The sequence below is a fragment of the Ischnura elegans genome, chromosome 4, assembly GCF_921293095.1.
Source record: "Ischnura elegans chromosome 4, ioIscEleg1.1, whole genome shotgun sequence".
Lineage (NCBI taxonomy): Eukaryota > Metazoa > Arthropoda > Insecta > Odonata > Coenagrionidae > Ischnura > Ischnura elegans.
In genome coordinates this window covers 137,096,870-137,119,755 of record NC_060249.1, presented here as the reverse complement: position 1 = coordinate 137,119,755, position 22,886 = coordinate 137,096,870, and the positions used below count along the sequence as shown (strand labels likewise).

At 39.8% G+C, this 22,886-nt stretch overlaps 1 long non-coding RNA gene across 2 annotated transcripts in view; it reads left to right on the top strand.

Annotated features, from left to right (window-relative positions):
• Positions 1-22,886, top strand: part of LOC124158100 — a 58,057-nt gene that overhangs the window by 33,888 nt on the left and 1,283 nt on the right. For both annotated transcript variants that reach the window (XR_006864730.1, XR_006864729.1), the window contains exons 4-6: positions 8,808-9,086; positions 11,933-12,099; positions 22,456-22,741. This is a non-coding gene — a long non-coding RNA (uncharacterized LOC124158100). The remainder of the gene's footprint in view (positions 1-8,807; positions 9,087-11,932; positions 12,100-22,455; positions 22,742-22,886) is intronic.

Here is a 22,886-nt window from a genome sequence, read left to right as displayed (position 1 = left end):
ACGCCACCGAAAATTTAGTACTAACTGTGAGTGTTTTTTTATCCTTTTTTTTAGTGTGTTCTATGATTCTTCCCAACCTAGGGTTTTTTACAATATTAAAGAAAATAGTGTACGAGGGTTAAAACTCTCACTCTGCCAAATACATTTGCGGTCTCCACCAGAATTTCGGATACGCTCATACACGTGGTCAAGCTAAAAAGTGGAGTGGGGGAAGAGAAAGGATTATTTTACTTTTCCCCTCCCATCACAAAATTTCGGCGTTGCAAATCTCTGGAGGCAATCGGCGTTAATTTTATCACTTTTCATAAAATACTTATTTTTCATCGTAGAATCTCGATCAAAAGACGAATTTAATCGCTCAACCGCGAGGAATATGATTAGCGCCTTTATTTACCGCTAAGTATTGGAATTAAAAAAGCAAAAAATTTACTACAACAGGTGATATCTGTAGGGGTGAGCTCGTGCTGTTATGGCAGTCTCCAGAGGTCCCGGATAACCTCTGGGTGACCGAGGAAAGGGTTCGCAAAAGGGTCGCGCTCGACCATTGTTTGGGTCCAGTATACCTGGCTGGATCTTGGTCCTCCCAAACTACTACGAATCTACGATTTTTCAAATTTAATTCAAACTGCCATGCATCGTATCATGCTTGGATAGCAGCTAGGTCATTCGTTAGTTCATCTATGTCTTTGCTGGAACGGATTTCTCTGTAAACTACAGCCTCCTCTGCAAATAATCGTAGCTTACTGTGGACTATATCACCAGTGTCTTTCACATAGAGAAGGAATAGGAGTGGGCCTATGGCACTACCGTGAGGGACGCCAGAAGTGACTCCAACCTCGTTGGAGACTTCACCGTCCAATACTACTTACTCTCTGCAAGCGGTCGCTCGAAAGTTCTCTTATCCAGGAAATGACATCTTCATCTAGGCCGTAAGGCTTCAGTTTCATTATCATTTTTCCGTGGGGTTCATTGTCAATACCTTTTTTGAAATCGAGATCGATCGCTTCTAATTGAATGTTGTCCTCTTCGGAGACTAAAGTATCAGGGCGAAAAGCACTCACTGGGTTTCGCATGGTCTACTTTTCCTGAATCCATGTTGAGTTCTCATTAACAGTTTTGCGCATCTAGGTGTTTCATTGCTGAGCTGTCTACGATATTTCGAAGGACTTGGCATGAGATGGACGTTAAAGATATCGGTCCGAATTTAGATGGCTCTTCCTTGCCTCCACTTTTGAATATTGGCGTTACATTAGAAATTTTCCAGTCATTAAGTACTTTGTGTTGCTCGATGGATTTACTGAATATTAACTGCAAATATGGAACGACATCTGAGGAAAGTTCTTTGTACACGCGAGAAGGGATTTCGTCGGGTTCAGGTGATTTATTTAGACTGAGCGATTTCAATATATTTTCTATTCCGTGCGTACTAATGCCAATAGGCGGCATCTTTCCTATGCAGAGATTGACCACTTTCTAGGATGAGTTATCAGAAGTTTCGGTGACCACGCTCTTGAAGTAGGAATATAATGAATTTTCTTTATCGGAACTTGTCAACTTATCTCCATTATCGTTTCTCAACGAACATACGGTAGATCTTTTACCTTGAACTTCCTTAAAATGAGACCATAATCCTTTTGGGATATCCCTTAACTGATCTACTTGTGTTTTTCCTTTGAAAATTGCTGAATGCATTCCTGAACGCTTCCTTCGTGGCGGAATTAAAAAAAAACTATTTTTTAATTATACCACGCGTTCATTAGCGTGGTGGCAGTTCATTTTAGTATGTCACGCTCTTTTTCGCCTCAATGATTTTCTCATTTCCGCGTCATACCATCTCGGTCGCTATCTTCTTTTTTTTGGTTCACTAGGGATGTAGCTATTCACTTCCGAGGATACGAGCGAAAGAAGAGCTTTCCAAGTACCACCTACATTTAACTTTGATAATGATTCTTGAAACGCAGGTGAAGCATTTTTCAGATGACTCTTAAACCCATCAAAATCAGCTCTTTTAAAAATTAAAAGTTTAGGCTCTTTAAAAATTTCAGCGGTATTCAAAGAAGATTTTGCAGTTACTAACCTATGGTCACTAATTCATTCGACGGTGCTCATGTTTATTACCTGATGAGGTATATTTGTCGATATTATTCCAAGAATACTTTCTCCTCTATTTGGTGCGGATGCTATTTGAAACAATGAATCTGATGTAAAAGTGTGTACAAACGCCTCGGAAATCACTTTATCCCTCCCACCAGGAATGAATCTATGCGTCTCCCAATCTATAGAAGGTACAGTGGGATTAATTATTACAAAGAATGAAGCGATGCCACTTTCACCGCAGTTTGGAAACTAGTTTCAGCACTTTCTATGGTATCTGTGGGAGGGAATTTTGTCGGAGGGAAATAGGAAAATATTTCAGTCAGGTATTCTTCTCCATCAAGTCCTTTTTCGTATTACATATATGTTCTATCGTTTTAAATAATATGTAGACACTCACGATACACCCTTTATTGATGGGCTCGGGTCGGTGAAGAAATTTGAAGGTTGGCACAGGAAGCAGCCTGCATCCTTTTCCTTCACGGCACCAAGAGCCGACGACGACGAACGCGGACGCGACCGAGTTACCGGACCTTGAGTCAAACTCCAGGAGCGTTTTTCAGATGACCCTTAAACCCATCAAAATCAGCTCTTCTAAAAATGAAAATTCTACGTACTAATCGCTCGAAGACATACGTATGTCCCGAGGCCGTAGTTATGGTCGATTTTGACTTATTGCCCGGCCATACGATTAGAGGAATAATCCTGCTGGAGTCTAAATCCAGGAGCAAATATCCCATCGAAATTAATATTAGCGGGTGGAATGCACTAAGGTAATTCACGTCCCCTCAGGCGTCGGGCCGTTGGAGTGTTTACTTTCGGGCTCCGGGACGAGGTTTTTTTCCTATCTTTAGAGTTATATTTGAACTCACCGTATACCTTTTCCTAGTGCGTGCCTTCATGGGTGAGTAGGTTTATACTGTGCGCGGTAGTGGCGGTAGATTCATGGGAGGGATCTAGTCCACAATAATCATACTTTTTCTCATTTTTTAAAAGACGCACTCTTACCATCAACATAATCTATGCGGGATATTCGGGGAGAAAAATTCTACACTAAATATTAGTTATGAGTAAGGTTATCCTCAGAGGTAATCCGCATTGGGCAATTCTTCACGTCATGTGAAGTAAATTTAAGAGTAGTAATGCCGGAAACTAAGGAAAAATCCATAACAATTAACCCAGGGAAATTATATGAAATTTTATGAGCACACCCAGTGTAATTTGCCCATCTTAACCACATTAGCGTAGATAAGGACCATCCGAAATTCAACCTTCAAAATATGACATTAACATTGTCGCAATTCATACTATTGCGTTATAAACAAGAGCGCTAAAATCTAGTACAAATTTCGAGACGCGGTTATGGTCATAGTGACAGAGAATCGACTTACGAAGGATATGTGAGACAGCGAAGTTTTTCCACTATTTAAAATCTACTATTGCGATGGGGAAGGTGGCGGAGTTTTTCTAGCAGTCAAATCACATTTATACATCGCCTCCCATGTATTAACAGACATTGAAATAGAAAGGGTATGGTGTACAATCAGACAGCGATTTGATATTATTTCACTATTAGAAAATAAAAAATCTGCATTTTATTTGAGACACAGTAGAAGTGTTATAATTATTCTGCGAGATTTCTATCTCCCACGCATAAATTTGGATTCTTGCTCTCTATAAAACCGTATTCAAGGAATAGAGAAATCTGCGAGATCTTATTAAACGGAAATCACTCAATTGCACAAGTAGTTGACATGTTCACGAGGGGAAATAAACTATTAGACTTTTAAGCAGAGAGCCGTACTAAGGTGATGAATCAAATCGATATCGTGGACGGTATATGTGATCACAAAGTAATATTTGCAGCCTTAAAAATAGGAATAGAGTCATCTGGAAAATCAAAACGGATAATTATTTCTTGGTATATTTGGGGGTTAAACAGAGAGGCACTAGGGAAGAGAATACACCACTAAGGCACTAGAGAAGTAACCATGAGTTACATAAAAATATTTATGGCGTCAAGCGCATTGCGAAAATATTTTCGGGCAAGAAAGTAAAAGAGAGTGCGATTAATGAAAAACTGCTACGTCCTGAACTATGTGCTCGATTTTAGCGCTCTTATTTTTAACGCAATTGCAATTAACTATGACCAAGTTAGTGACATATTTTGTAGATTGACTTTCGGTTTGATCTTTTACACGCTTTTGTGTATTTTTTTTACTTTAGAAGTGCTTTTTACATTTGGTTTAATTTTTCCCTGAGGAGTACGCATTTTGGAATGTTCATTATTTATTTTCCAGCATCACCGCATCTTAGTTTACTCTGATGTGAGCATTTCCGCAAAATTATTTTAACTTGTAGCTACTCGTAGCCTAGACTACGTTCGGTTTAATAACTTTTAGTCGTTTAAAAAAATTCAGTATCAACTTTTTCTTGAGTCGTCTGCATAGATTATGCTGATGTAAATAATATTATATTATTATGCTGATAAAAGCATATGCCCCTTTGAACGAGGAGATTCAATACTTTCAGGTGCTATAGTATAAATAATACTTTTTATGTTATTTTTAAAAGGTTTCACTTGATATTCTGATGCCCCATTTGTGGCAGTGTGATAAGGAGGAGAGAAAAAAGTTCTGGGCGGGCTGAGGTGATCGGCTGCCCTAGGGCACTCGATCCTAGCTAGGCTGGGGCTCATGATATAGGGTCCGTATCACGGGAGAACGCGGGTGTCCAACCCCGGAAAATTTTCAGAAACTGTATGCCGGGAAATGCATTTTGTCGCTTTTCTGGCTCTTAAAAACTAGATAATAGTTAACAAAATAAATATTTCGTGAGAGAAAATACTATGAAAAGTGAAAATTTCACAGCTTATGCAATTTAATAATGTGTTATGGCTCTATTATATATTTAGTGAATCCATTCCATGAAACTGCACTGGAATCTAAAAATACCTCCGTAATAACCTTTTCGAATAGCCCCTTAAAAAAGGCAGGATGTCTGTTTGTCTATCCACTATACATTTCCATACGACTCCACGGATTGCAACCAAAGTTTGTACGTTGGTGCATCTCATGCTCCCAAAGTGCGTAGTGCCACCTCGGTTTGTGCCTGACGCGTCCTTTACATCCTTTTCTCATTACCCTTTGTTATGTCACTGTATAGAACTTCTGTGGTTGGACATCCTGCCGGGTAGGCACACCTCTTGACACTCTCAATGACAAATATAGCTCATATGATTCAACACTTTACTATTACTCCTCTCCATGCAAACCTTTTTGCTGAGGTATGCATTCACACGATGCTTTTCGTCTAAAACACATTAGGGTACACATAAAGATCAATCTTGTCGAGCAGGGTAAAAGCTGTAGTCAGTGGCATAGCCAAGAATTTCGTTCAGAAGGGCTCCAAAACCAAGGGGAAAATTAAAAAAAAACAGGGTCCTAATTAGAGGGTTTTTGACTAATTTTTGACATTTTTCATAATCGAAAAAACTTCATTTGTCAAAGAAATCTATTGTAAATTCATTATTTTTCAATATTTTGTTCTCTTTTATGAAGGAAAATAATAGTGTTTTTATATTTCGAGTGGGGAGGTCTGGACCCCCTGCACGCCACTGGCTGTAGTATACGGAAATTGTTCTTTCCATTGGTTGCTTTTACATATGAATACCATCACTTTGTATATCGCTTCTTCCTTCCTTGTCACAATGAATTCCGAGTTCAAAGTTTCCCACTTCTCTGGTAACTATCCTTCACGAGCAATTCCAAGTGGCCTGCTAGCCATATTGGAAATATATCTTGAATTCAATATTGTAAGATAAATTATCGGAGGATTATCCGGAAAACAATGCTATATGTCTATTTGTCATCTTTTACACAAAAAGGAGTGTCATAAGGTCACCAAGTGGCAAATCTCTTCGTGTTAAATTGTCAATTTCTTCGAGAATAATTCTTGAGCAATGAACTTACTGCATGAGTTCCTTGGCAGGGAAGAATAAGAAATCATGGTCCTCAAATGAGTCTTTTTGTGATAATCCTGGTAAACTCACTTCTAAAGAGATGGTGAAAAGGAAAGGGTTACTGACTAAATGATAATTGGGTCTTTTTAAGATAGCTCTGATGAACTATGTACATAGTTGCTCAGTGATCAATGGAATAAAATAGCATGCATGCATACATATGGGGACTAAATACATATTGTGACGTGAGGAGGTGGGGGTTGGTTGGTTTATTGGAAAGAGGGGAGAAAGAGAAGGGAGGGAAAGAGGGGAAGGGAGAATAGGGAGGTTTCCTATTATTTTTTTATTGCCTAAATCGAAAGGTTATCACTCCTGGAGTATGTGTTATACCCTATTAGATTTTTAAATTACTATATATATTTTTCGCGATTAAATGAAAAGTGAGAAATTTCAAGCGCGCGAAAATGTGACGGCTAAGTATGAATGCTGGGAAAACCCCGTGTGACGTCATTATGGTTCCCGCTGTCGACGTGTGAGGTGACCTTTTGGTGAGGGTATGTGCGCTGCTGTGATGCAGGAAGCGGACTATCCTGCTAGCAGGTATCGCTCGGCTTAAATAAGGATTATTAATACCCTATCAAACAAGGGAAACTTTCTGGCCACAGGAAGTTTAAATAGTTGATTATTAAGATATGTTTCCCTGAGCTCTGTGCCTCATGCATGCATTGGTAATTTCAGACGATGTAAAACTCCTATCTACTCGTATAGAAACTAGGTGACGTCACATCGAGTGGCATTGCATGGGCACCAATCTGACCTTTTTCAAATGAGGTTAAAATTAACCATTGCCATTCGTCTAAACTGGAATTTCTAAAACCAAATAATTTCTATATTATGAATGCACTAATCATGGGTAACGAATTGGAATCCATGCCTTGTGTTTTCTTTGATGAAGAAAACTACCCTATTATTATGTGGGGAGGCTCATTGCGATGATTGGGGTACACAAAAAATTAGAGCTTATAACATAGATTCTGAGTTCTACAGAATATTTAATGCAGAAAAAAAGGGAAATGTACACATAGAACACATGAAATTGTTCAATATCTTTCTATGCTTTGAACATTAAACTGGCCAGTGGATATTACCAAAATGATTAATTCAACAAAACAAAGTAAACTTAATAAAAAGAAAACAGGAAGTTTCCTTCCAATCAGTCTTTGGCCTGGTTTCTCACCAAGACATGAACACCCAAAAATTAGTTAACAAAAAGAAAACATTAACCTTAAGCATACTTATAGATAGAAAAGTACACCCTGTCCTAAAAAACTTTAGTGCACGCAATCACTCAAGGAAGGGGGGAGGGGAAAAGAGGATAGAATCATAAATGCAATTAAAAAAAACTCATGGGCAAAGGCTCTTCAACAAAGGTTCCGGCATCTTCTTTCTTCGTTTCTGGGGGGGGGGGAATCTGGGTTTCTTTAACAACACTAGATCAGGGCTTTGAGTGAAGGTTCTTCTTTACTAGGGGATACAATTCAGGATTGTGGTTCGGCTTATCAAGTTTTCCTGTCTTGTTCACGGCTGAGGGATGACGTCCTCAAATGGCTCCTTTTCGGCAATCGCCGAGCCTAAATTGAATGGATGAGGCAGATACTTTGTGGAGATCCATTATGAGATATGAAGTGAAACACTTTGCACTTTCCACATAAAAATGTATTAAACTACAGTCGACATGTTTTGCTGCACTGCAGAATTATCAAGACTCCCACAAAATATATCGACTGTAGTTTAATAAATTTTTATGTGGAAATTGCAAAGTGTTTCACTTCATATCTCATCGCTAAACCATCTACACACCCTGGGCTGAGAGAATACTCAGTAGGATGACATGGGTTGATCTTCTTCTTATTGATGATGGAAATCTACCATTCATTCTCCTGTTTCCTGTTTCCGCTCATTTCCTCCTTCCCGGTCCAAACTCCATTGTCTCCAGGTTCTCCCTCTCTCTCCATAGACCACTCATGTAATGAGGCGCTTGCCCTGACAAACTGGCAGAGCCTCCGGCAGCATGATAAGGCCAGGGTTGATGTATCTCTTTCAGGTGGTGGCTCCTTAGGTTTCATGCCTCAAAGAGGGTTGGTTTTCAGGGGGTGAGGAGGGTGGGGAGAAAATGAGAAAGAGGCCTATTTCTAGAGGTAAGTCACCATGGGGGAGTTAAAGTATGTTTAATCTATTTTGGGGGAGAGGGTGAATGTATAGGTGAAGGAGAATCAGGTGGTCGTAGGCAGCCTTGCACCATCACTCCTCGGTGGGTGTGGGTGGTTGAGGAGGAGTGCACTCTTCTCTATTTGGGGCCAGCTCATACACAAAGTCACGTGATGGGAAAACCCCAAAATCTGGAGGTGGGGAATTGGGGGGAGGTGAAATGCATTACACACAAGTCCATTCACACTGAACTACCCACACACACACACGGTCAAACTTATATAAGACAAATAAATGAAGCTCTCCTTCCCTCAAAAATATCCATTCAAACCAATATATGTAACCTGCCAAATTTCTACGGTTACAATATGCATTCACAAATGGTATACATATATTAAGCTAACATAAGGAACTGGCATAAAGGTACCATATTGAGGAAATTTATGTGTACTATGTATTATAATTTCTTCGATTTTACGATACATATTTGGATAACTTACAGTGTGGTATATTTCATTCATGTCATTTATTCACTCTCTTCCAGGATTGCGTGGAGGATGAAGCAAAATGATGGGAGTTTGAAGATAGAATAAAAAAAGCAAAAAGTGTGTGAACCTTGCATGCACTTTATCTGATGGGTTGCATGATTGAGCAAAAATTTTGAGCCTTTTGATTGTTCAGAAACAAAAGGATGGGTGTGATTCTCGAGTCCTCCAAATTTAGGAGAAGAGAGAGACTCCAGGACAAGAAGACCACTCCAGGAAGAAGAATGCGAGTGACTTAGCTTAGATTTGGCCCTTAGGACTATGAATCATTGTGCCAAGTAAGACGTGGAGGCCTATTACGAACGGCTTACCGCATGCGGTGAGATACCGCCTGCGGTATCATACCGCCCCGAAGCGCGTTTACCGCCCCCGAGCGATTACGAGTGGCCACCGGTCGGTATCATACCACGGCTTAGGGGTCGGTATGATACCACGGCCAGCTACCCCGGTGGTGAGATACCGACCCCCCAATGGCGGACGTCTGTTTACATTTTTCGGGTCGAGCTGGCGTTTTTAAAACAAAATATCTGACGATAGAGACTCGGAAGTTATCATATTTTGTGTTATTTATAATATTAATGTCTGAGTAAGCGTATAAAATATAAAACTGGAGCCGACTGGAGCAGTTGAACAAAAAATTTATAATACCCATATAACAACGTTGTAGCAGTCTGAGCCACGGCCGTGGGAGATGGATACGTTGATTGTAAGTTGACCCTCATTCATTTATTTAATTAGAACAATTTGGATGTTTTTTAATGTCCGCTATGTTTTTATATGCACAAACCTCTTCCATTTCTTCATAGGTACCGGAAAATTCGTCGTTAAGGACTGCCTGTGCTTGTATTGTATGGTGAATACAGCTGTTGCTCGCCGCTTGGAGATTTCTACGAACATCTTTTGTGGCAAAATATTATTTTTTCAAGGTGACAACTTCTTGTATAGCAAGGTGAATACTACTTTTGCTCGCTGCTTGGAGATTTCTACGAGCATTTTCTGTCCCAAAATAGTGTTATTTTCAACGTTACAACTGCTTGAATTTGTGTGATGAATGTAACTTTTGCTCGCTGCTTGGAGATTTCTACGAACATCTTTTGTTTCAAAATAGTGTTATTTTCAACGTGACAACTACCGTTAATCACAGTGCCAGTGGTTGTAATGCACAAGTTTGACGAGGTTGGCAAATATCTGCCAAGATCTGTAATTATCAGTGTTCCATTGTGATTGGTTTGTAAACAGTGGTATTACGCTATCGAGAAGTGTCTGATAGTAATGTAAAAATTGTCAGTGGCGTTTTTACCTTCCTCATTCACCGCAGAGATTACATTTCACGACCAAGCTATCAAGTTCAAAGCCATGTGTGAAATTTGTTTATACTAGTATATCAATCGTACCAAGGAATTGTAGTGAGAAAAGTTACTTGTGCCACTTGCGTGGGATAATCTGAGGCTTAAAATCAGTGATTAAATAGTTGTTTTCATCATAGCGAGCTCTTCATTGTAAGGTTTACGTGATGAATATAAGAATGGTAGTGACTTCCAGTTTTTGATGATCCTATTTACCATTATTTATAATGGTGTGAGCTTGTATCGATTGTGGATTTTACCTGAAATATTGAAATAAGTTGTAGCCTGTGTGTGTGATTGCCGCGGAACCGATTCGCGATCTCATATGTTTATTGTGGGTAAACTGTTTTGCTGTGGTTGTGTACCCGTGAATAAACCAAAGAAATGGTGAAACTCTGTGACATTATATTGAAATAAAATTTTCTTGTAACCAGTAGTGCATATCTTGTGTTTTTTAATTCTCCATTGCTTTTCATAGATAACAGCCAAAAAGTTATTTTTCGTTATTTTTATAAGTGCCTTTCTTGTTCTCTGAATTTGCATTAGGTTTCCAAACCCCGTTACTTACACGAAAGGAATGCAGAGCAACAGATATTTTGTCATTTCACAGATGTTGAGTGTCGTATTGTCTGTGATTAAGTATTCGTGGTGGATTTTCATATATTTTTTAAGAATGCGCATTTCGGTCAAATCTCTAATGGAATTGGTGGTTCACCTTGCCCGTTGGCCTTAAAAGCACTTCTATCGTAATTTTTCGATGGTCTGCCATGCAATTTATCACTACCTGCGACGGCTCATACGTGATTTTTTGATGATATCTTCCGCAAGTCACTGCTAATTATTGTTTTATTCGACTTTTTATCCTATAAGTAAGAATTGAGGAGCAAAATTCGTTCATTTCTCAAACTTTTAAGGTGAATTAACGAAGGACACATCCTTATTAATCTATAAATACCACTAATTGTCTTTATCGACTGCCAACAACTCTTGCCGAAATATTCGTCTGCTAGGAACAGTTGCCGCGGAATTGGAACACCGCACGCCCTTGCCATTGGCTACACCATTTTCGGGCTGAAGGAGCTCAGAATTTTTCATACAAACGTCACTTCCGCCGCATCGCTCCTTACCGACCCCCTGACACGTACTCTCCGCCCGGCGGTGACTTGCCGACCGTCCCATTCGTAATCGCAAGGGGCGGTATGATACCGTATACCGAACGAAAACTCCGCCCGGCGGTAGCGTACCGCCCGCTCGTTCGTAATAGGCCCCTAAGTTATTTTAGGTGAGTCAATTATACTTTTTTGTCAAACTGAGGTTTGACATGGGCATTGCAGCATTATGGAATAGAAACTGTCATTTGAATGAAAAGGTAGTAACTTCCTCCTTGTGCCACAATGACTTGTATACCGCAATGAAGCTTATGCAATTCCTTGGGGGAAAGGTATTTACCTTGCATGTACTCTCTCCATAGGCTCAAGACAAGAGGATCCCAGTTTCACACGTAGCTTACTTTTTGGGCCCTCTGGGTTTTGAATTATTATGTCGAGTAAGGCTAGGATTTTAAAGAGCGTTATCTAGAATTTTATGTTGAAACAAGGTTTGGCATTCACAGCATACCATTGCAGTGCTCGGGTTAGAAACTGTGTCACTTGAATGAGAAAGGGTTAATTTCCTCCTTTCCCACAGTGACTTTCCATATGTTGCAGTGCAGAGTGTGCTATGTCTTGGGGGAAGGATCATTTATTTACCTTGCATGAACTAACCCACTCTCTCCCTAGGCTCAAGACATTCCGGTGGCCGAAGGAATGTAGGCATTGCAAGAGGTACCATCAGACAACTGAAAGGAGAAGAAACATGTCAAGACAAAGAAGAAGGAAGGCGTCAACCTATTAAAATTTAATTGCATTATCAGGATGATGTAGAAACGTTTGATAGATTCACTAAGGTAAATTTCTCCACAAATACTGTCCTGAGCACCTTTATCTTTCTTCTGCGCAAACCAACTCCGCTTAAATATGAATAACAATCCAAAATTTGTATTACAATGAAATCAACTTTTAAGGACAACCAATCAATATTACCCACTTTCAATTAAATTTTGCATATTAATTTCATTTATAAAATAATTTCTTCTACATTCAATTCAATTTTTTAAAACGATATCCGCATGAGTTTATTTTTTTAATTCATGATGCATATTCTGCCATTAAGGATTTCTTGCTTTTTTAGCCTAATTTATACTAATGCAAAATGAAGTCAACATCTTTCAGTTCTTCCAAACAAGTTTAGATACTGTTACGTTTCCACCCACGGTAGGAGCATTAAAATAAACTCTCAGATGTCTCGGGATTTAACTATTTATTCAACAGCACACTATCACATACCACCGGCCCATGTGGCCACACAACGCTTCCCCATCACTCCCACCAGGGGATGCCACATCACTCAAAAGACAATAGACTGTCGAAATACCAATACACCACATCTCCTCCCCTACTAGAATCCAAATCCCTCTTGCATCACAAGTCAAGCCGCTGAGGTGCCTTGGATGGTCTGTTGGAGCGGCGAAGTTCTGGACCTGTATTCCTAGAGGATTGGTTAGCAGTGGGTATCACCATTTCAGCAGTTGGGACAGAGGCAGGATAGGATGGGCTGGACCGAGGGGAAATGGTCAAGGGAGTCTGCACCATTGACCATAGAGGTGCTGCATCCACAGCCGAGTCATCAGGATCTGCTAACAAGCGGGAAGGGAAAACATTTGGCTTAGGGATAATTTTTGTAGGTGGCAAGCGTTTCAATTGGTTCATGTGCACATACCGACATTGGCTTCCAATGTACACCCTGTAAGTAACCACACTGACCCTCTTCCCAATTACACCTTTTACAGGCACCATGCCTGGTCTAATTTTTACCAAAACAACTTCCCCCACCTTGTATTCTGGGTATCTAGAGCTTGGAAAGGTGAGACTATTAGGGGGTGGTTTAATTAATGACAAGAGGGTGCGAGGTTTATACTTGAACATCTTTTCCGAAGGGCTTATCTCACCTGTTGCCAAAGGTGTAGTACGATAGGCAAGTAAAATTTTGCCAAGGACTGAGTGAATGTTTTTGTCACTAAGGGCACCTGGTGTTGTATTCAACTCCTTGGCAAGTAACCTTTTAATGGTTTGAACAGCTCTCTCTGCAATACCATTTGATTGGGGATGGTACGCTGGGGACTTTAATACCTCAATGCCTCTATGGGAGCAGAAATCAACAAACAGCTTTGAGTTGAATGGGGGGCCATTATCAGAGACTATCTGTGATGGATAACCAAAAGTGCTAAATAATGTACTCAGGTTTTCACATACTTTCCTGGCATCAGTTCCATTTGCCATAGGGTACACTTCAATCCACTTACTCTCACTATCAACAATAACCAGGAAATATTTCTTTTGCATAACAAAAAAAATCAACATGCAATCTGCCCCAATTATCAACCCTGGGCCATGATGCCTTTTGCGAACAGTCTGGTTGAAAATTTACAATTTGGCATGCTTCACAATTTTTCACCTTCTCCTCAATATCCCTGTTAACATTTGGCCACCAGCATAATGAACGAGCAAGGGACTTCATTCTCACAATTCCTGGGTGTGACCCATGCAATAAATTCAGCATGTCATTCTGCAATTTGAGAGGTATGATCACCTTTGACCCCATTAACAAACATCCATTTTCCAGGGAGATATCATACCTTTGCCTGAAAAATGGGACAATTGCTGGCTCTCTGACAAAATTTGGCCATCCGTGCTTTGTATAATCCATTACCTTAGACAATACCACATCCTTTTCAGTTTCCTTGGCCACCTCCACATAAGTCAAGGGAAACTTTGCCGGCAAAACACTAAATACATTTTCCACTACATTCTCCTCAGGTACTGGCAATCGCGATAATGCATCTGCAGGACATAACAGGGTTGACTTACGGTATTCAATTTTATACATATATGCTGATAGTACAATGGACCATCTCTGCAACCTAGCCGCAGCAACAGTAGGCACCCCTTTGTCTGGTGCAAAAATGTGCCGTAGGGGTTGGTGGTCACTCACTAGGGTGAAGTGTTGCCCATACAAATATTTATGGAACCGCTTCACAGCAAAAATCAATGCCAATGCCTCTCTGTCTAACTGGGAGTAATTTTGTTGAGCACTGGATAATGTACTGGATGCAAAAATCACTGGTTTCTCAACACCATCAATCAGATGACTCAGCACGGCACCAACACCATATGGTGATGCATCAGCTGATACCACTATGGGATACTTAGGGTTGTAATGCACCAACAATGGATGGCCCAATAAGAGCTCTTTACATTTACCAAAGGCTTGGTTACATTCAAAAGTCCACTCCCAAGTTGCATCTTTTTTTACAAGATCATACAGAGGTTTTAGTAGGCTTGAAAGGTTAGGCAGGAAGCGATGATAAAAATTTAACATTCCCACAAAGGATCTCACTTGTGATACATCTTGGGGAACCTTAGCCTCCAGTATGGCCTTCATTTTGTGTGATATTGGACAAACACCTTTCGCACTTATTGTATGACCTAAATAATCCACAGACTCACAAAACCATTTACATTTATTCATATTAACCCTCACATTATATTCATTTAGCCTGTTCAGCACCATTTCCACCCTTTCTTGGCAATCTTTTAAATCTTTCCCTGAAATTAATAAGTCATCCAAATAACATGTAACCATGGGCAAACCCTTGACAATTTCCTGCATTACAGACTGAAAATACCTGGAGCACTAGAGATGCCAAAAGGTAGGCGGGTAAATTGATAAAGTCCATCATCAGTATTGACGGTAAGGTACTTCTGAGATTCTAGTCCAACACCTAACTGCAAATATGCATTTTGGAGGTCTAGCGTACAAAATACAGTCCCCCCGGCCAATGATCCAAACACATCATCTAATTTGGGCAAGGGATAGAAATCTGTGACCAAAACCCTATTTAAGGTCACCTTAAAGTCCACACAAATCCTAACACCTCCGTCTGCTTTTGGAACACACACTATTGGGGATGCCCATTCAGAGTGTCTCACAGGTCTTAGAACCCCACTGGTTACCATTTCTTCCAATTGCTTACGAACTTCTCCTTTTAAGGCAAAAGGTACTGAGTATGGCCTATGAAAAATTGGGATAGCATTCTCCCTAATCACAAGATTTGCCTTAAACTGCTTGATCATGTTTGAATTTTTCCTGCTGAAAACATTTGGATATTTGCAGGCATAACTGGATAGCAATTTGCTGTCCTTCAACAGCGATTTATAACAATTGTCTTCCAACGTTGTGTTTGACTCAAACTTGAAAATATTGTTATCATCTACATCAAGGTACCCCTCATTTGAAACACAACAAGAAAGTAGCCTCTTTCTCCATTCTGGGGACAAAATATCCAACCAGGGACGACCCATGAGAGGCCTTACTCGCGCAGTGGAAGACACAACAACTAATTCTAATGTGTGGCTCTTACTAGCATTTCCACTGGACCAAGATACCCCAACTTCAATTTTTCCTTTGACCTTAATTTGGTCACCAGTGACTGATTTCAAGGATAGGGTACACTTTTGGAGTTTTGCACCGTTGAGATACCGGTGATATGTCTCCTCAGATACTAAAGACACGCTAGCACCACTATCTACCTCAAAAGCTAATAAAACTCCATTCACATACATATTTACAAAAAGTGGTGAAGTACCAGATACCGATTTAACAGCAGGCAAGTAAACGCATTGCGACTCTAACCTTGGTTTGACGGGATGGGTATTTTGCGAGTGGGAAATGTCATCTGACGGACCGATCTCCCAATCGTCTGAGTACACCTCACGCACTTCCCTGCTTCGACACATTCTGGAAGCGTGCCCCCTTCCATGGCACCTAAAGCACTCCCAATCCCGGGCGGGGCAGGAATCCTCTCTGTGGAATCTTCCGCACCGTTGACACACAGCATTCCTCTGATGCCAATTGGTCCGTCGTCCGTTCTCTTGACGTTGTCCCGGTTGTGCTGGAATGTCCTCTCTCCTGCGGCTCGAACCAGCATCTGGTTGGCGGTGGAAGTTCTGCTTAGCGTTTGGGGCTCTCCTATAAACTGCCCCAACTTCCAGATTCGAGAACTTGGTAACCCCGTCAATAATTGAATTCTTCTGTGCCAACTCCAAATCGGTGGCGATGATGCACGCCTGCTCAAACGTTAATTTACTTTCCAGAAGTAGTCTCTGTCTGATCACCGCTGATTCTATACCACAAACAAACCTATCCCTCAAAGCATCGTTCAAAAAATCTCCGAACTCACAAAACTCTGCAAGTTTCTTTAGGGCAATGATAAACTCTTTCACGTTTTCACCCGTCTGTTGTGAACGGGTATGAAAGTAGTACCGTTCCGCAATAGTCAGTCGTTTTGGGGCATAATGCGTCGTAAGAACACCAACCAATTCCGAAAATGTCTGTTCCGTAGGCTTTTTTGGGAACAACATGTTTTTCAACAGCGTATATGTTGATGCCCCACAAAACGTAATAAACATCGGGACCTTCACTTCCTCTAGCGTTATCCCGTTTAGCAGAAAATACTGCTCAAAACGTTCAGCGTATGATACAAAATCTTCCTCGTCCGGGCTAAAAGGGTCCATGCGCCCGATTAGGGCAGTTTTTACCAGAGGGTTCGCCATCTTATCCGATACACAGTAATTACTCCGCAACACACGCACTGGGTGTTTAATGACTCATCGCTCGTCGCCACTTGTTACGTTTCCACCCACGGTAGGAGCATTAAAATAAACTCTCAGATGTCTCGGGATTTAACTATTTATTCAACAGCACACTATCACATACCACCGGCCCATGTGGCCACACAACGCTTCCCCATCACTCCCACCAGGGGATGCCACATCACTCAAAAGACAATAGACTGTCGAAATACCAATACACCACAGATACATTCATTTAATCTCACCTCTTTGCATAATCCTGATGCATCATGAACATTGTATGTAATCAGTCACCTTTCATTTTTTTATTATTGCTCATCCAAGCACTGCATTGAAAATCAGTTTCTTTAATTTTTATTCATGTTTTTTTTTCTTTCTCAATTGATAAACTAAATATTTTCTCAAAACATTTTGCAAAAGTTCTTTTTCAAAAAATCAAATCATCATTTTTTTGTGAATATGTTAAGTAGAGAATGAAAGAATGTAAATTATGTTCTTCAGAATTATTTTTAACTATTGATAGATTATAAAGTGAATTATATTTTTAATGCCACTTCTGAAGAAATACCTCGTTGGCTAAGTAAAGAATTCTTGTTGAATCCCAATTGTATGAGTCTCCTCCATTTTATCAATTCATTAGGAAAATACTCTGCCCATTTAGATATTTGCTCTCTGGCGTCCATAGCGTATCACAGGAAGTAACTTAAAAATTTGCTGGTATAAATTTGATAAATTTTATACAGGTCCTAAATTATAGCACTAAACACATATTAGAACTACTTTCAGCTTTAGGATTTCAAGTTTTTTCTAGAAACTTTATAACCATTTTGAACATATTCCCTTGAATTCTGTTTAAATTTCATTGAAATTTTCATGCATCCCTATCGAAATGAAACATCTTTTCAACTTTTCATGCAGAGATAAGACGCGGGCTTCTTATACCACTAATGTTGAATTTTCCCATGGCTGTTTTTGCAGTGATTCCTCATACCCTATTAAATTTCAGTGCACTCACATACAGTTTTTATAAATCCGCGATGGAAATTCAATTTCTGTACCATCTTTCTCCCCTCAGCTGCAAGCCATCTTGGAGGGTGTGGGCAGAAAGGGTGGGGTGGGATGGGGTGGGATGGGGTGGGATGGGGTTGGATGGGGTGGGATGGGGGATGGGGTGGGATGGGTTGGGATGGGGATGGGGTGGGTTGGGGGATGGGGTGGGATGGGGTTGGATGGGGTGGGATGGGGGATGGGGTGGCATGGGGGATGGAGTGGGATGGGGCTGGGGTGATAAGTGATAAGTATATTTAATATAATACTACTTGGAAATAGCAAAGTTTTTGATCCTTCTATTCCTGCAAGGATGACTTCGACGACCACGATAATTATACATGCTGAACATGATTAAAATATTTATTTTTATCTGTATATATATATCTCTCTAAGCATGTAAATATTTGTAATGTAATTTTGTTTAACCCATTTATGCCGAGAACTTTTTTTTTGTAAAACTTAATAAATTTTTGCATTTTCTGTATCATTGCCTTATCCTGATCATCGAAAAAATACTAAAAAAATTCCGTGCCCTTTACTTTAGGAAAAAAAGGATGGGTCGTTAACGACCCTTTCGGCACATATCCGCATTTAATGGTGAAAAATTTCCTAAAAGAAGAAATGAATTAATACACGCAAAAAACTTTTATTACATACTAGAAATGTACAAAATATGAAAATATTACATAATTAATGTAAAATCATTTTTCTTTATGAAATATAATTACATTAATTGCATTTCTCAATTAGAATAATACATTTTTTAAGAAATTTATTTTTGGTGATAGATACAAAAACACCTATCATGAAGCGGAACCTTGCACTTGAGGGAATATCGTCTTTTACGGTCTTACTCTTGCCCTCAGCACACCGTCTTCTAGCCTGACCGGTCGTAATTAGATGGCCACCATGTCCTGCTCTTGCTGGGTTTTGAATTCGGGAGGAGAAATTCTGGGGACCGGGCGTTTTGGGTGCCACGCCGTATTTATGTAAAAGAGCTTGTATTACTGTTCGGCGGAATGCAAGGGAGTCCAGTGTAAGCCCTTTCTCCCGGCTTAAAATCCAAGCATTGCTCATGGAAACATCTAATAGCCACATTACTATTGGAATATACCATTTTTCCCCCTGATTCCTATTCTGTAATAGGAAATGTTGTTGTCCATTAAATCAACACCCCCCATGTTCTTGTTATAATTCGAAATGACAAAGGGCTGATTGATTTTTATTTTGCTCTTAATCGAAACTGAGTAACGCTGAGCCTGTTGAAGAGGGAAACCCCCATGTCGTTCGACAGCATGTACACGACATTATTATCTTTCCATGCAACAACGGCCAAGTTATCCTTTTTGTCAACTACGGATTCAAAGGAACCTCTTGATCTTTTCTTCATGGTGTTTTTTTCGGGAAGTGGACATTCATCCATTCTGTTTACTCTAACTGTCCCTGTCGCCTTCATACCTTTTCACCGCATTCCTGACATGAGCTTTGCGCTAGTAAAGAAATTATCGAAATAAAAAGAAAACGATGTTCCGGGGAAGTTTTTTTCTAATACGTCTGCAAACTGGTAAACCACTGATTCACCCAGACCTAAAGCGCGAGGCCTCTCAGAAGTCCCGTTGCATCGGCGACCCTGATACAAATCTGCGTGTAGACAGTACCCCTGACGCTGCGAAAGCACCCAAGCCTTGTATCCGAAACGGATTGGCTTACCGCGGATGAATTGCTTGCACCCATGTCGGCCGAAATAAGGAATCATCGATTCGTCGACGGAAACATTTGTTTCATCAGCTGCATTACAAATAAATATTTCGTTTAGTTTGTCTAGCAGCGGTCTAACTTTAGCCATTTTGTCACCAACCTGTAGGTTTTCATTATCACAAACGTGTAACAAAGTCGAGATCTTTTCAAATCGATCCCTGCGCATGAAGTTTAAGACCATTACATTGTGTACATCGTCTGTGGTTTCCCAAAACATTCGGTGACACGGGAGTGGTACATAACTACTAAAGTACAGGATTCCGATGAACACATACATTTTATCTCGAGAGAGTTGTAGTGATTCATTTTTCTTATGAGCAGCGTAATTGACGGTAAATTCAACAATTGCGTCTATAACCTCTTTGCTAAGAAATATTTGGAGAAAATCGAGAGGATGGTCAGTCTTTGAGATGGTGGCAGCATTTTTGTGACAAATATGAGCGTTTCGCATTCGCTGGTATCCCCATCATTTTCATCACAGCTTCCGCCATTATCCAGATCTAGAGTCTAGGCAATTGTCACATGGACTGACCTGTGGTTATGAAATATATTTTCAGGCACAAAATCAGAATTGATCTAAACTATTACACGCAAATGAGGCATTCGTTAGATTGAAATGCAAAAAAAATCAGACTGAGAGTGAATATGAAATATATAAATTGAGTCTAATTGTAAGAAATAAATATATATTGAAAAAATATCAAAGACAGCGTTTCAACACGTATTCATGTGAGTTATCTATCGGATTTGTGGTAGTCAGCTCCAAAAACGGGAAAAATTGCGAATTGCGGGATTGTGCCGAAAGGGTCGTTACCGACCCACTATTAGTATCAAAAGCAGTAATTCCACCGTGAACCAAAATATTACGATAAAATTTCATACTTGTACACCCTCATATATTAGTAACTCTTTAATGTGCAAAAATTGCAATTATGATTATTACATATTACGCTACTTACGATTTAGCGCGACGAGAACACCGCTCTTTTTCCATCCTGAATGTGAGCGTCCACACCAGAGACTCTAGTTGACATGATGGGCATTGAAAGGTACGAATCCCTCAAAATATCTTTCTGCACCATTGTCCATGCAGCCAAAATTTTCTAATGTGATACTTAGTCTCGGAGTGAATTTTTTTCTGAATGGGTCGAAAACGACCCGTTCGGCATAAATGGGTTAAATAAACGTTAGTGTGTAAATTTACTTTTTTCCTATTTCTACCTATTTTAAGTAGTTTGTAAGAATTGAAATGTTACAAGGGGTGGTTTTTAAGGGTTGTACATATTTAAATCGGCATCGTTCTTAAATTAGGGCATTTTGACGAAAAATATATTTTTGGTGGTAAATAATTATTTTCCTTAACCCCGAATAAGGGTTGATTTTTAAGGGTTTAAATATCATGAAGTAGGAGGAGGTTTTCACCCCCAAAAAAATGAAAATAAATTACTTGAATTCATGAGCCTCATTGCATAAAAGTTGTATTTAATACCCTCATGTATGTATTTATATTGGAGGGCCCAAGAGATGTGCGTGAGAAAAATGTGAATGTTTAAATTTTTTCCCACAAGCATAAATGAGTTTCTACTTTAAGTTTATTTTCGGAATGGTATGTATTCATTGAAATGAAAAGATAACTCGACTTCTGAGATGGATTATGAGAGATAAATAACAAGTTTAGTGACACCCAATTAAAACTTAATAGTGGTCACTAGGGTATAGATTTTATTTATTTTATCAATATCTAATTTTAAATTGAGCTTAATTTAAATTGTTATGAACAAAATCGACCAAATATTGCCAACACTAAACGTAGCGACCCTTTTTGCTTTAGAATATATTTTCAGGCTTGCGGAACGATCAAATTCAAAACTCTTTCTCTCTTTATGTCCCTCTCCTTCGTTAACAGCGAGGCGATGACGGTTTTGAGGCGACGATCACGCGAGTTCAGATTTTTTTCAAGAAGGCGCAGAAGTCCACGTTATCAGGAGTTGTAAATAAGGTTTATTGTAACGACTGGAAAAAATACGCCATTTTCGAGTAGAGAAATTGAATATAGATCGTGAATTGAATATAGATTGAAATGAAGGGGGTTCGTCGTAAGAATTGTGGTGGTGCACTTTCGGGCGACTCTTAAAGGGTTAGCCACTAGTCAGCCGACAGTTATTCATCGAAGTGTGATTCGCTCCTCATATCAGTGATCGGGAAAATGTCGAAATGGGATCTACTATACAGCAAACTCTCGATTATCCGGGCTAATGATGGGGAGATGGTGCACGGATAATAAAAAAACACGGATAATCCAAACTCCATTTTATTTCTTAAATTTTCCGTAATATGCACAAAATTATCATACGTATATTCATTTTCGCAAATAGTCCGTTAATTTAGTTTGTTTTAAGGACTCGTTGACAGCTTTCTTCACCTGAACACGGATTTTTTTTTTGCTGCAATAACGTCATTATAATCGTAATTACAGTGTTCCATGTAGCGCAGCAAATTTTCTACGCAGGTGAGCGCTTGGCTGTGAGTCATGCGCATGGCCCTTATATACTGGTTACTAATCTTCCAAAAGGTTCTCATTGAAATCGGTAGGGGGCGCTGTTGCCTCAATCTTCCGACACCAAATAGTTCCTCTTTTGAACGAGTGGCAGCGCGAGGGTGCCAATGGTTTCTAGTTGTAGGAAAATTAACATGGCGAGTATAGGCTAAACGCTGACTTGTGGTGTTTTTTTCCATTTTTTCAGTGGTAAGGAGGCCTTCTGGAGGTTTCATTTTTTGACAGTACGAAACTGAGTGTAGTGGCTAGAAATTAGTGCTATTAGCTCAGAAAAGTCAGCGATGGTTCAGGAGTAGTGACTTGAAACAAATCCCGTGCCCTCGCTCGTAGTGGGATCCCGTTTACTTACCTGTGAACACCATGGCTTACGACAAGGGATCGTTTTTGTGCGTGGTTTTAAGTCGGTATATAATGCTAAGAAGAAATAAAATTCCAAACTGGGCATTATAAACTCCCATTTGTGGAAGGCGGCGGTAAGTACACTGAATGTTTACATGTTGCATTTTTGAATAAGTTGTTTCTTGTGCATGGTACCGAAGTTATGATAACGGTGAAGGCCCGAAGTGTCACTAATCTTAGCAATTAAGTTTAATAACAATGCATATGTTTCAACTGCGT